We start from the raw sequence: 15727 nt of genomic DNA on the forward strand, positions 1-15727 counted from the left end.
CATCAACAATGAATCTTGTGCCACGGAACGATAATTTGATAATATATTTTGGTAATGTTTAAAATGCAGGGAAAGTCTTTATTATGACAAAACTGGATCCGGTAACTTAACTGTTTTGCTTACTGATAAGACTCACTTCAGCGGAAGGGAGAAACGAAAAAGTGGTCAACAATGAGCGTATCTACTGGAGTGTAGGGTTAATCCACTGAGGGTTAGGGTTAACATTTCAACCATCAAAATATCACTAAACAGGCAATTTCTTCGCTCAATTGTAGAAGCAATTTTCACCCGTCATATCTTGACGGGCGATTTTCTAGTCACGTAAGAATTAACACTGTGACTGCAATTCGTTCCAGAAACAGAGTTAAAGGTAGGGTAAAAGCACAGAAATGACTACCTTTTGTTTTTGTCACTTTAAACTACTGTCCAACCACGGATTGTATGGAATTTTCAAACGTTCAGATAAGACGAATCTATCTGAGTGAGGGGGAAAAGTAAAAATTTGATGCCGGTATTCCGCTCATTTGAATGAGACTCCGCTTCTGCAAAAGCTGGCATCGCTAAAAAATAACAGATTCGTCCATTTCCGGCTGTAAAACGGATGTTTGTCTTTCCATACAATCCGTGGTCAGACAGTAACACGATAAATGAAATTATTTAAAAAAAAGTGGAAGGTAAAATGAAATTAAGGATTCTGGAATTGGCGTCATTTCAGCTTAAGAGCTGAAACTAAAAATTTCATCTCCATTTTTTTTTTTTTTTGAAAATTAGGAACACATTTGTTTACAGGGGATTACTCCCCTTCCCCCTTAATGGGGTGCTACAAAAACAGCGGTTTTAACTTCATAATTATATATTTGCGCTTCCACCTAATGGTATTCATTTTTCGATTTCCAGCGCGATCTATATGAGCATATTTGAGGCATTTTTGTCACTTAACTTACTATTACCCCCCTTCCGTCTGCCCTTTTGTGATTCTTTTAAAAATGACCCTGTGCAATCTCACGCAAAGCACTTTTTTCATCTTCCCTTTCACCTCTCCACTCTTCCTTTTCTGAAGAGAAATAGATTTGCTGCCCCTCATTACGTAATTTATTCAATATTGCCCCCACCCCAGCCCCATATATTGCGCGCTTCTCCAATCCGATTTTCAATCTTAAGGTGGAAAATAGAAAATTAATTAAATATCATCGGCTGAGTATTACAAGTAGGTAACTGAAAGTTTTGAAATTTCCTTTTTTCTTTTTCTTTATATTTTTTTTTCGTGAAGTTTCTCTCTCTCTCTCTCTCTCTCTCTCTCTCTCTCTCTCTCTCTCTCTCTTTTTTTAACATTAAGTATGATTTCAAACGATCATATGCCCCAAAAAAGTTATGAAAATTAATGTTAATATTAACGTTACATTTGTAAATTCATGACAAAACTTCGTTTAAAATTTGAACTAATATTAAAGACAAAACTTTTGAGTGCAAAGATATGATAACTATTTTTATTCACTAACTTGTACAAAGAAAGAGAAGTATTGCATTCACGAAAATATTTCCATTAAAATTTCGGCCCAGACTACTATATCGTATTTTTGCTTTTTACTCACATTCCATGCAGTTTTTTTAAATGTTATTTAAAATCAAAGACGCTAACAAAAAATTTTAAAAAATAAATAAATAAATAAAACCATCGCTTATCTTTCCATTTGAAAGTTCCATTTTCTGCATTTATTATAGTGTTTTAAATTAGCAGAAAAATGTCGAAAAAAGTATGCATATAAGAAGAATAGGGTCGTTCCTGAAATTTTAAAAGGTTTTTTTTTTGGAAGAGCATTCTCAAAAATATAGGATGACCATTTTTTAAATAATTTGGCAAAGTTTAATACTTAAAAAAAATTTTAAACGGTGGGTAGATTCAATTTCCTTTCTTACGCTTCTGCTCATGACATCAAAAATGATGAAATGCCATTCACTGTTGCCATTCGCGTAGAGCGCAATGTTAAATTCGCTTTTTTACTCACATGTACTGGCAACGATATGGTTGATAACAAGCGTAGAGCGCAATATTTAAATCGCTTCTTAATTATCATAATCTCGAAACGCGGTAGACAGCAAGCGTAAACATTCAGAGCGCCGGTGGAGTACGCGTCAAAGTTCATCACTTGTGATGTCATTTAGACCACGCCTTGTTCGAAAAATCGGACATTTAAAAAAATTAAAAATTAAACGTTTTGAAAATAAATTTCCTCGCTCTATGGTTTTTTTTTTTTCCATTCTATCAACTTCAGTGACTAAAATTAGTTCTTTTGACTGATGGAAACAACCCCATTACTTTTAATCTCGAATACACACACATTCTTTAATGTAATTGAAACACATTCTCTATTATGCAAGCAAGAAGTATGGGGTCCGCTTATTTTTTTCTGAAGTTAAATTTGACTAATTATCACAGACAGGGCACCCCAAACTTAAATTTTTGGCAGGGTGGAAATTGTCAATTTGCCGATTGGAACTCCAAATTTCCCCGAATGATGATAATTATCCACTAATGGCGATAATTTTTCTCAATCGTCAAACAAAATTTGCCGACCGCCAAAATTTATGACCGCCTAAAAATAAGGACATTTTTAGGCGGTCATAATAACCTCCCATCGGTGCGCCCCTGGTCAAAGACTCATGAATAACAAGAAAGGAATAAAGAAAGAAAAGAGAAAAACAAGAACACCTAAGTACGTTAACTAATAATTATCAGCGAACTGTATAGTAACCCGCCCTTTATGTTGAGAAGTACGAATTTCCACGGCTCTTTGCTTTGCGATTATTGCTTTATTTATGGATTTAGTACTTAAAACGTTTAACGAATCATGACAAGCTTAGTATTGAGCGCAGCCCTAATTTCTGTACTTCAGAGCCAGAACGACGCAAGTCCAAAAATTGCGATTTTCTGTTAGTTAATCATTGTATGTAGAAGCCTACTCCGCAACGAGCCATGAGAATGTAATGAGGTCGTTTCCAAAATTTTAAAAGTATTTTTTTCTAAAAGAGCATGCTTAAAAACGTAGAATCTGACCATTTTTTAAATAATTTCTTTAAGTTTAATATTTTTAAAAAATTACTTAAATCGGTGCTCTTTCATCGTTTAACGCTTCTGTCGATGACATCACAAATGATGAAATGCCATTCACGGTACAAAATATTTAATTTGCATCTTTACTCACGTGTATTGGCAATAATACGGTTGATAGCAAGCGTAGAGCGTAGTTGTAATTCGCTTCTTGATTATCATAACGTGGAAATGCGTTAGAAAGATGCGCCATAGTGCATCATTTGCGACGTCATCAAGACCACGCCTTGTTTGAAGAATCGGACATTTTAAAAAATTAATTAAAAAATAACTGTTGGGAAGATGAAAGTATTTTCTGCGTCCATGTTTTTTTTTCTCTCTCTCTTTGCTTATTCTATCAATTTCAGTGACAAAAAGTACTACTTTTGACTGAAGGAAACAACCCCATTCTTTTAAAAAAAAATCCTTTTCAATTTTTTACCACGGTTAAAAGAACGGGCGTCCCATCCTTTGCATGCGCAAACTAAAAGAAAGACTATTGTGCTAAGAATCTTTCAAAAGCACTATAAGTTTCTCAACCTCTTGTAATTTTCTTTATTTTAGCAACTTGAGATTCATTATTAAACCGAATTTTATAAATATAAGAAGCTCTTTTGAATTGTACGTAATTCCTCTCAAGATTAAAGTAAATTTTCTGTAAAAAAAAAAAAAAAAAAAAAAAAAAAACGTGTAATTTATTGAAAAAATTTGATCTGAATCATGGATTGAAACTCGATTTATTGTAACACCATTTTGAAGAGAACAATGAAGTTCCTCCATTAACTGCATATATCCTGTTAATAAAATTTATTTATACAAGTGATGGAATACTTTGCTTACATTTTAAAGTAAATTATTTATCCTCTAGTTCAAGGGTTCTCAAACTTTCAGGCTCTGCTTTGAACATTGATGTGATCTCAAGCCCCAATTTTAAATTTAAAGACCCTACTTTTAAAACGACTTTTACTGTATTTTGCTACTTCAATTTTGTCTAGCTGTTGTTTAGAAATTAACGATATTTGGTGTACAACGTATTGAAGGTATTAAAATTTGTTTGGGTAAAAAAATAGTTGAAAATCTGAACGCCAGAAGGCGTTTTCAATGAAATATATTATTACCTGATCGTCAAACCTCGATCCATGTGATGACTTTTGCTTTAGAGGGATCTGAAGCATCTTGGAAATCGTGAAAATATTAGAACTTTACCGGATCTCAAATACAGCACATCATGTCATGTTCGTACTGACATGATGTTCGTACCAGCCACTGATTGTATGAAATTGGCAAACGCCCAGTTAAGAGGAGTCTATCTGAATGAGGGGGAAAGTAAAAATTTGATGCGTTGTGTTCCGCTCATTCGAATGAGACTCTGTTTAATTGAGAGGCTAACACACATCTGCAAAAACTGACATCCCTAAAAACTAATAGATGCGTCCATTTCCGCCTGTAAACCGGATGTTTGCCTTTCCAAACAATCCGTGGTCATACAGCAACATTTCCAAGAACATACTGCGGTCAATTGTAGAACATGGTTCCTCACGATTCCAGAAGGTAAACTAAAACGATAACCGTTATGTATAAGATGTTCTGATGAAAGATTTGTTTTAAAACATCGTAAATGTATGGCACATGTGTAACGTATAAAAAGCTCCTTCTTGTGGAGAAATTTTGAACTATTTTTTTATTCGCTCAAACCAAGGCCTCACTATATGGCGCTGACGCTTTACGGGCCTTGACAATTTATGACTTTCCTGTGTTAAAGCGATGCAACTATGATCTACTCTAGATTTTCTCGAAACTTCATATGTTGCCCATTTTGACCGCAAGGGGCGCTAAACAAAATCCTATGCATCCAACGTTTCACAGTATGTTTATTTTTGGTTGTAAATTGCCATTTTGACCGCAAGAAGCACTGAACTCATCCTGTGCATCTACCAATCAATGGCTACGTAATGGGAAACAGGGATTCCCTGCAGCGCCCTTTTTGTTGCCATGTGTTTCAGCGATTGTCAAGATCTATAAGCGTAAGCGAAATTTTGTGGGACCATGATCAGACAAATTCCCATTCCTTCATTATGTTCTACACTAAATTTCGTCAATTTCTGAGCAATTGTTTCGCCGCTGGCCAATTTTAAGTTAGGGTCGTTCATTTATGAACTTCCTGTCTATAAATATTATATAGTATTATTTATGCATACTTGTTCAATTGAGTGATCTTGCAAGGCATTTTTAATTTTTAAATTAAACTGCTTTAAATTTCTCAATGCTTCAAACACGCCACCATCTTTTAGAGTTTCTCCTAAAATTCCCGTTACAGGAGATTTAAACGGAATAATCTCAGCTCAGTTCGTTTGGAAGGCTCCAGTTTCGGAATCGTTTCCAGAAAAATGATATTTATTACTATTTTATCCAATTCCGCGACATCAGATTATTCCATAATAGCAAAAAGAAACCTAAACCGAATATCTTCCGAGCTAAAGAGCACAAAATAATTAAATTAATAACAATTTCAGGCACGAAATCATAAAGGATTAGTCTCTAGGGTTTATATTTATCTTCAACGTCATCAGAAGTTACCATGGAAACACAACTATAGTTGTGTTGCCATGCAGCTTTGGATATAACAGTTATTTGTATAATTCCGAAGCTATTTTAAGTTCCAGGCGCATAATTAAATCTTTCATAATGAGTATGGAATTCAAAGTAAAATGGAATTAACACATGAACTTTTCAGACTACCTATTAAAATTGTTTTGAGATCAATTCGCAACTCCAGCGCTCGAATACGCTACCATGCGGTGATTTACAAAATTAAAGAAAATGGTAAAACATTGCATTCCACATGTGTCTGTCGGTAAACATAGGCAGTTTGTTTATGAGTATTTATGGACGCATTCGATGTGTCTTAGATTGCTTTGAGCAACAGAAATTGCTTCCTCTCGTTATTCGCAACTCCAACGAACTATAGGGGCACTGAAGTCAGTGTCTAATGGCGGACTTAAAAACCAAAACAAACGCACATGGTAACGAAGAAAATGTTAAAAGTGTTGTGATTTTTGTTCGTACGTATGATTTTTTCGCTTTATTCTTTTTAAATTAATTTTCAAAGTCTTGTGGATATTCTGGCCCACGTAGAAAGAAATGAGAATTCAAGAAACATTACTAAACGTCAAAGATTAATGCAAACTACGTAGTTCGTAGTTCTAAGCATGTATTTCCACGATGTTGAATTCGATATTTATCAATTCTTGATAAAACTAAATAATAATTGTGGCCTGACAAGAATAACAATTAATGCTAGAAAATTCAATATGACATTACAAATTGTTATCGAAAGAAGATGATACTTTTTTGCCTTGCTTGGCTAGCGCTTATTGTTTTCCACTTGTAGCCGAGTTATTTCTCTCGAATTCCCGAATCGGTTAATTTAAAAATCTTCTGTTTCGATTTTTCTAATTTCTGAGTTACGATTTAATTGTGTCATGTTATGCAGTTGATTGACCATTATTTCTTTTCACTTATCGAATTCTGTAATCTTACTACCATTTTATTCCACTCATGATAAAAATTAAAAATGGTTTAACTAAAAACGCGAAATCTCGCCAAGGCTACTTTCCTCGCACTATACTAAAACTATAACCCTAAACAAATTTGGCGAAACCTTTCAGCTGAGAATAAAAGGAATAAAGTAAATTCTTTCTCGGTTATTCATTTTGTTCTACGATAATATATTCAAGAAAATATTTTGCATACTGTCCATTCCAACTAAATGCTGCTGTAAAAAATGGTAAGTTTAATTAATTTAAGATTAAAAAAAACCCCATATTCTTACAAATTCATACAAAACAATAAAATTTTTTACCTTGTATAACGTTATCCAAGTTTGTTAATCCAGAATTTTCGCTTTCACCAATTATTAAGGAAATAATGAAAACTAACATTATTTTGAGAAGCTCGAGAATACTACTAAGGGACGAATTAATTTCTGTAGCTGAAAGCAAACTAAGACACACGATTGCGTTAATAAATACTCAGAACAAACTGCCTGTGTTTATGTCAACAGACACACGTGGAACGCAACGTGGCAATGTTTTAGTTTCATTTGCAGTTTTGTAAATCACCGCAAGGTAGCGTATTCGAGCGCTGGAGTTCCGAATAAGGTTATTCTCGAGCTTCTCAAATGAATGTTAGTTTTCATTATTTTCCTCTAATATGTGAGTTGACTGTCGTAAATGGCGAAAATTCTAAACACAAGAAAACTCTAGATTAACACGGATTTGCATGAAATTAAAAACAAATATAAAGTTCGAAGCTTTTTTTTTTTTTTTTTTTTGAAAGAGGATAACGTTATACCGGGTAAAATTTTTTTTACGTTTTGTGTGAATTTGTGAGAATATGGGTTTTTTTTTCCTTCCTTAAGCTCAAAAGAAGGATTTAATAACATTAGCGGAAGAATTCGAGCTTTCATCTCTGCCTAGTTTAAAAATAATTAATTTAACTAACCTTATTTTACTGAAGCATTTGGTTGGAATGGACAGTATGCAAAATAATTTTTTGAATATATTATCGTAGAACGAAATGAAAAATGTTTTACCGAGAAAGAAATTTGAAGCAAAAACAAAAGCCGAGAATTTTCATCGCCAAAATAGTGTGCCAATTTTACTTTATTGCTTTCATTCTCAGCTGAAGAGTTACCAAAAATTTGTTTAGGGATATAGTTTTAGTATTGTGCGAGCAAAGATCCTTTGGCGAGATTTCCCATGTCAATTAAAGCATTTTGATTTTTATCATGAGTGGAATAAAATGATAGAAAGATTAACAGAATTTCATAAGTTAAAAGAAATAATGGTAGATCAATGAAAAAGAAAACTACCACCATATACCCATGAGAATTTTGTTGATGATTTGCATAGCATGATAGAATTAAATCATAATTCAGAAATTAGAAATATACGAAGCAGAATTTTTTTTAAATTAACCGATTCGGCAATTTGAGAAAAAATAAACTTAGCTACAAATGCAAAACAATTAGCGTTAGCCAATTAAGGCAAAGAAGTATCATCTTCTTTTGATAATAATTCGTTATGTCATATTAAATTTTCCAGCTTTAATTTTTATTCTTGTCAGGCCACAATTATTATTTAGTTTTATCAAGAATTGATAAATATCGAATTCAACATCGTAGAAATGGCTGCTTAGAACTATGAACTAAGCAATTGGCATTACGTTTTGACGTTTATTAATGCTTCTTGAATTCTCATTTCTTTCTACGTGAACTAGAATATCAACAAGACTTTGAAAAATAATTTTAAAAGAATAAAGCGAAAAAATCATGCATACGAACAAAATTTACTAGGTTTATGAGCATTTTCTACGCTACGGCATGCGTTTGTTTTACCTTTTTCATCCGCTATTAGACGGTGGCTGCAGTGCCCCCTATAGTTATATTCAGAAAAAAATACTTTTAAAATTTTGGAAACGACCCCATTCACATTTCAGACCGATCCAAATTTTCTCCACGACGAAAAAAAAAGCAAAGAATTTAGTATTAGTTATTCTTGCACTGCCTTACAACAGACTGGCAAATAATATTATTCATTATTACATAATTCAACATGACGCATAACGTTGCTAGTACGTCATGTTGAATTCATTAATCCGACGTGACATTATTAACAACATTAAAGTGGCACCGCCGGAGCGAATATTTGATCAGAATTTCTACATAGTTGATGATGCAGTAATTCTTTCGAACTATTTCCCTCCTGGAGTATGTTTAATCCGTCAAGAAATATCATCTAGACATTAATTAAAGCACACAGATAAGAATCGATGGTTTTTATTTAAACAGTGATAATTAAAGCTGAGTAGGAGTCTTAATTATAAAAGAGATGCTTCGATTTTAATTGGAGATCTAGTTTAATGAACGCTATATAGTTTTTCAACAGTCTGCTGTTTTCTTTTTTGGTTATTTTTAAGCTTTCTTCCTCGTTATTTTTAATTTCAAAGTGAGATAAATATTGTAGATTCGCAAGTAGTGAAATGTTGAAGGATTTATTTAATTAGATGTTGAGATAATGTGTGTGTGTGTTGACAATATCAAGATGAAATATTTTTCGGAGTTTTCCTGAAACGAATCGCGAGTGTTACCGAATGTGGTTGTTACAGTGGTATGTTTTTTTTTACTTATCTATTTAAAATAAAATATTCGAGAAATGGATATAATTTGAAAGGAATTTAAAAAATAAAGAACCATATTTATATTATCTTCAATATAAAGTATTGCAAGACCGCTCACCAGAGAGGGTATTGCGCAGACTAAGCGATTGAAATTATTAGAGGGATTGTTTTTTGAGGTATTTTTTTCATTTTGGTGAAGTATCGTTCATGGAGGCGGTGGGGGTATCTGCAGTATATATCTGATGGGATGCACCGCCACTCTTAGGTTGATAAGTACACCAACAATATTATTGTTCGATGAATTACTTTCTTTGCCTGGTTCCAACATCTGACTTCGATTTGATTCTATTTTTTTTTTTTTTATTTTTTTTTATTTATTTTTTTTTTTTTTTTTGAGAGAGAGAGAGAAAAAAATTTTCTGTTGGGGCAAAGCGATATTTTTTTTACACTGCGACAATGCTGCCAGTTCAGTAAACTGAACTTGAAACCACTGGGATTTCGGCAACTTAGGTGATTGGTCCTACGCTATTTTAATTAGCTGCATGCACGCGTCATAGTTTAACTCTTCAGCCATATTGGAATTATGAAATTCTTTTTTAAATACCTATTATATATGGCTTTTTACATAGTTAGTTTGCATTTAAACCAACAAAAAAAATCTAGGAAAATCCTTTTTTTTTTTAAAGTACAAGTCAAGTGCTCCATAACTTTACTTAAAGATGTACTATAACATTGAAAAAAAATGGGAGTTATAGATATAGTGTCACTTCGTTCCGTTAAAAAATTTGGAAACTTTTTTTTTTTTTAATATTGGCATCTATGCAGGAAAGGATATGCATAAGATTCTTAATCGGCACAATGAAATAAAATATACTTCCAACGCAGTCCTTTTACTCCAATAAAAATAATTTGAAAGCGAAGGTAACCATTAGGTAAACAGGTTATCAAACTGAATAAAGAAGGAAAAATCGATTAACTGGTTAAATTTTCAAAATGTTCTGGAAGTCATAGCCGAAAAGTTCTTGAAAAATTACCAAAGATCTTCTAGATAACAAGCTTAATGCATTAACAGAGCAATACATTGAATTTTGTAACATTGCAAATACAGTCGAACCCGCTTAATGAAATTGCTATTTTGGCACAAAAAATATTCTAATAACCAGGATATTCCATTTACCGGTATAAAAATAACGCATTAAATTGGTTTGGTACATTGAAAATGTATTATATTAAGCAGGATATTCCTTTAGCCGCTATTCCTATGTACGGGTTCGACTCTATCAATGAAAATTAAAGCATTCATTGTAATCTAAAAATCCCATCAATGAGCATTGGTACTATTCTTAGAAACATGTGTCGCTTGTACACATTTTTCATTTATTTTTATCTGTTAGTTAAAGCTAGTTATAATTTGGGATGAATGATGCGGAAAGTTTTGATTCCAAAAGAGCACGTTATGCTTGCGTTCGACGAACCTCACTGGTCGACCGGTGAGTAACCGGTTACTAACCGCAGCGTTCTTGAGAGCTACCGGTTAACTAGTTGCTTCCGATGTCGTTTTAGGAGCCTCACCGGTTGATCTACAGGTCGACCGTAACTCTAGCTGGTTGATTGGTTGATGGAACCACGTGACATTTTGACCAATTATATGTAGTTTTCACCTGCGTGTTATTCGTCTGCGTCATGTCTGCGCAAGTAACCGGTGATCAACCGAAAGCGGTCGATGAAGCATTGGTTCGTGAAACCGGTTAGTAACCGCTGACGTCATTGCTGTCACGTGATTAACCAACCGGTCGCTACCGGTCATGCTCGTCGAACGTAAGCTATGTCAGAAAAACTTGAGACCCACCAAGCACTAAAAATTGGAGATAAGAAAATGAAAACCGTACTGACACCTTATTTTACGTTACAGGTCCATCACTTAAATGATGCACCTTTTTATGAGCCATTGAAATTAATATTTTCTTTTGGAGTCCTATTTCTTTATTCTTTTCATCAATTCGACATATCTCGTGTTCTACACCACGTGCCTTTATATATTTAAAACAATTACTTTCAAGCAAAAGCAGCTCTAAACCACATTAACATGATTTTACTCAGGCTGCAGTAAACCTCATTTATCCGGCCCTCGTCGATCCGGAAACTGGGATCGAGTTTCTGAAGTTTTGAATAAAATTCAAAAAATATTAAATTTATTATGGTAAGAAAGTAAATATGAGTACGCCAAACATTTGCTTCTATAGATTGTACAATGCATCATTTTAATCTAAGCCGTGATAATCGCTGAAACTCATGACAACAAAGAGGGACGCTACAGGCAATCCTGTTTTTCATTAATGTTGCCATTGATTGTTGGATGTACAGGATTCGGTTCAGCGCCTCTTGCGGTAAAAATGTGCGATGTCCAATCAAAAATAAACAAAATTAGAACCGTTGTCATTGATTGGTGGATACCCAGGATTGGGTTCAGCGCCTCTTGCTGTCAAAATGGGTGGCATATGAAGTTTCGCATTTTTCGAGAATTTGAAGAGCATCGGTTTAGTAATAGTACGGTGCAAATAGACCGAAAAATTCCTAACCCCAACATCCAAAGTAAAAGTTTCCCGTCAATTCCAAATTGTTGTAAACTGTCCACATATTGTTTGGTAAAAAGTTACACCGTTTTCAGCGTCGGGTTTTGGGGGGAGGGGGGGGGGGAGAAGTTGGTAAATTAGTAGTTTTTATCAGTTTTTCCGAAATATTTAGAAAACTATGGTGTTCAGCGCGAAAAGTGCAATATACAAAATAATCTACACTAAATTACGAACAAAATGGTACTAAACATTATTTTGTTAAGTGAACGGTTCCAGAGTTACGACAGGTGAAAAATAGAAATTTTTCGTATTTTTTTAGATTTTTCGGAAAAAAAATTCATTATCACTCAGGAAACTAATTTTTTGTATGAGGAGAGTTTTTTAAAAGCAAATTGTGCGATTTATGGGGTCGGTGGTATGTTTGTGATTAGCCCTTGAAGGAACGACAACCTCACCACCTACTCAAGGGGCTCTACTTTTAAGGGAAAAGAAGCATTCATGGACCGTGGTTTTATAAATCTGCTGCACGGAGAGACCCAAACTTTCTCTAGACAATGCCGCAATAAGAATAATTATATTTTAAACATAGATGATTTTAAATTATAAAAATTCATAACAATTATGATTTATAGTTATATCATTTTTAATAATAACATTTTTATAAGTGCAGCTTTTGAAGTTTTTTCTTTAGAAAATAGGCATATTCGCCTGCATATTGCAACCATATTTTATCAAACTTTTTGACGTTCGTACACTGAGTTCAATACTAATATTTAATAAAAATGTAGAACGTTGAATGCGACATATTGTGATGTAAAGTATTCATCAGGATTCAGTCCTCTTTAAGCATACCACAGTCCTCTTCTAGATCTTCGTCTATGATATTAGTGCCCCTGTTTTTACTTCCTAGACCTGAGCAATTACTGCACATGCTTGAGCAGTTTAGACCACTACTTCTGCACTCGCAGTTATGGACGCATTCGGCTTTTTAAACGCGCACTATGAGGGAAAGTAATTCCTAGGGAGTTGCAGAAGGCATTGTTGTAATTGGTCTCAGATATTCACCAATCTTCTTCCACCCTCACTGGAGGTAAATTCTTTTCTTCATCCAGCTGCTGCTGAACCTGGTGGTATATGAATGCTGCCTGGTAGCTGTAGAAGTGAGGGTAAGCCAACTTGAGCAATGAATGGGCTGCGTTGCAATAGCCTGCAAGTTACACTGGTAGCGAAAGCTATCTAGATCTTCAGTATTCTTTGCTCCAAACATCGCAAGAAAGAAATACTTTCCTGTGTCAGCCACCGCACTGGGGTCAGCTTTGGAATCGTTAAGGACTTAGAAGCTTCGTACGAAGAGCGTTGTTGGCTTCACTTTCCTATACGGTGAAATATGTTTCCCTTCTTGTAGAAAGATGGTACATTGTCACATCCTATGAAGGCGTATATTGCAAAGAGTACACCTTTCATGTGTCCAATGCTTCGCTGAATGTCCGAAACAGTGCACACCTTTTCCTGCTGGTTGCCTTTCTTCAGTACCAGCATTTTCAGTTTGTTTTCTGATGGTATATGAACATTCAACAGGACTAGTAAGTCCATGTCATCACCGATCAAGCTTCAACTCCATTCTTAGCTTTATCAATCGCTGTTAAAACTATGAATAAGTCATCGTCACCCGATGCATGATGAACTGTGCAACCGCCTCTTTGCAAGTACATTGTCAGGAGAGAAATTAGGTCCATTTTGTTCTTAGTGTTAGCTAGAAATTGACGTTGGTTGATAGTTACATCGATTGAGTCTTCAACTTTGACTTCAATGTTAGTCGTAGAACGTGATCTACATAATTGTTCTTCATCTTTTGTGGTTCCTTGCTCGTATTCATCAAAAACAAATTGCTGGCCTATAATGAGCAATTACGTAATTTATGTATTGCTCGCAAATCTGTCTGAAGGTAGCTGGGAAACGTCAGAAAATACGATGAAGAAGGTGATCTTTATTAATGATATAGGACGCTTTTTCTAAATAAGGGGTGATCGATGATTCATTTGAATCTGGAACCACAACAGACACCATTGGAGATTTGCTCCCCTTCTTTATCAAGCCAGATTTGTCGAACAAGGGTGGATGATATGCACGTAATTCGAATTAAAATAGTCAAGCCCGTTTATTAGAATATCGGTTAAAAGAATATCCCGCTTAATATAATACATTTTCAATGTACCAAACCAATGTAATGTGTTATTTTTATCCCGGTTTTTGGAATATCCCGCTTATTAGAATATTTTTTCGTGGCAAAATGGCTATTCACTTAAGCGGGTTCGACAGTATTTCTTAAAGTCTCTCATATTTTCTTACAGTGCACACCATCCGATGTGAGAGAGTATTAGGCAGGGGTGCACGTGGACTCAAGTAAAATTTTTTGAAGGCAGTGTGAAATTTCCTGAAACTATGAGGAAGCTAGACCCTTCTCCCTCCCCAGTAAAAACTCTTCAAATATGCATACAAAAATCATTTAAATCATTAATGAAAATTATTTTTAAAGTTTATTTATTTTTTTATTTTTTGAAATAATTTTTCAGTTTTAGAATGTGTTGTCAACCCATAAGTTTTGGAAATTTCTGAAGTTTCGGATCACAAACACCCCTGGTATTAGTGTTCACACATACAGTGGTGTTGTTAATTAATATAGACTTGGTAATAGAGGCTAGAGACTGAACAGCTAACTTTCTTTTCAAGAGTATCTCTGAATGTTTTGTTCTCAATCTTTTTTGAAGCTAGTAGTCTAACTTCAAGTACTTTATCACAGTTCACGCAAATTGCAGAAAACCGGTTCTCGTTCCCAGTAGTATTTCTACGTTTCTAACCCCATGTGGTGCCTCTTAGTTTCTTTTTGACTAGAATACGATTGTACAATATTAATTTTTAATAAAATTATTTAGTTATTTCTGTTTACGTAGTAGTTAGAATTGCACTTCCCAAAAAATCTTAAAAATGCGAAAATTTTCTACTTTTACACCCGCCGTAACTCTGGAATCGTTCACTTAACAAAATAATGTTTAGGACCATTTTGTTCGTAATTTAGTGTAGCTTATTTTGTATATTGCACTGTTCGCGCTAAACACCATAGTTTTCTAAATATTTCGGAAAAACTGATAAAACTACCAATTTACCAACTTCTTCCCCCCCCCTCCCCCCAAAACCCGACGCTGAAAACGGTGTAACTTTTTACCAAACGATATGTGGACAGTATACAACAATTTGGAGTTGACAGGAAACTTTTACTTTGGATGTTGAGGTTCATGTCTAATTGCACTGTACTACAAGGAAAAATCATAAATTGTCAAAGCTCGTAAAGCGTCAGCGCCATCTAGTAGGGCCATGATTTAACAAAGGTCCTGGCGTTTTTGAACGATCAGCCCGCCAACGCTTCAGCTCAACTATCCATGATAAAGCGCTCGAGCGACTTCATTCTAACTCCGTACGTGTTTGCAATAGAACAATGGACCAATAATTTGTGAGGAAATGATGTGAAAAATTATAAATATAATGTCTTATAAACAATTTTATATAATTTCGTTACAAACCATTTGTTTTTTTCCTTAATGAAAGATACGTTTCCTTACTTACAGATTTGTTTTGCTAATTACCCAAACAACCCGGTTTATCCGGATTTTCGATTCTCCGGACTACAATTCGGTTTTTCAAGAATTTCGATTATCCGGACTATTTTTCGGTTTTCCGGATTTTCGATTCTCCGGGCTACCTTCCAGTTTATCTGGATTTTTGATTTCCGGACCACCTTCCGGTTTATCGCTTCTCCGGATTACCTTCCGGTTTATCCGGATTTTCGATTATCCGGACTACCTTTGATAGTATTTAGTCTAGATAAACG

The sequence above is a fragment of the Uloborus diversus genome, chromosome 6 (assembly GCF_026930045.1).
Source record: "Uloborus diversus isolate 005 chromosome 6, Udiv.v.3.1, whole genome shotgun sequence".
In the NCBI taxonomy this organism is placed as follows: Eukaryota; Metazoa; Arthropoda; class Arachnida; order Araneae; family Uloboridae; genus Uloborus; species Uloborus diversus.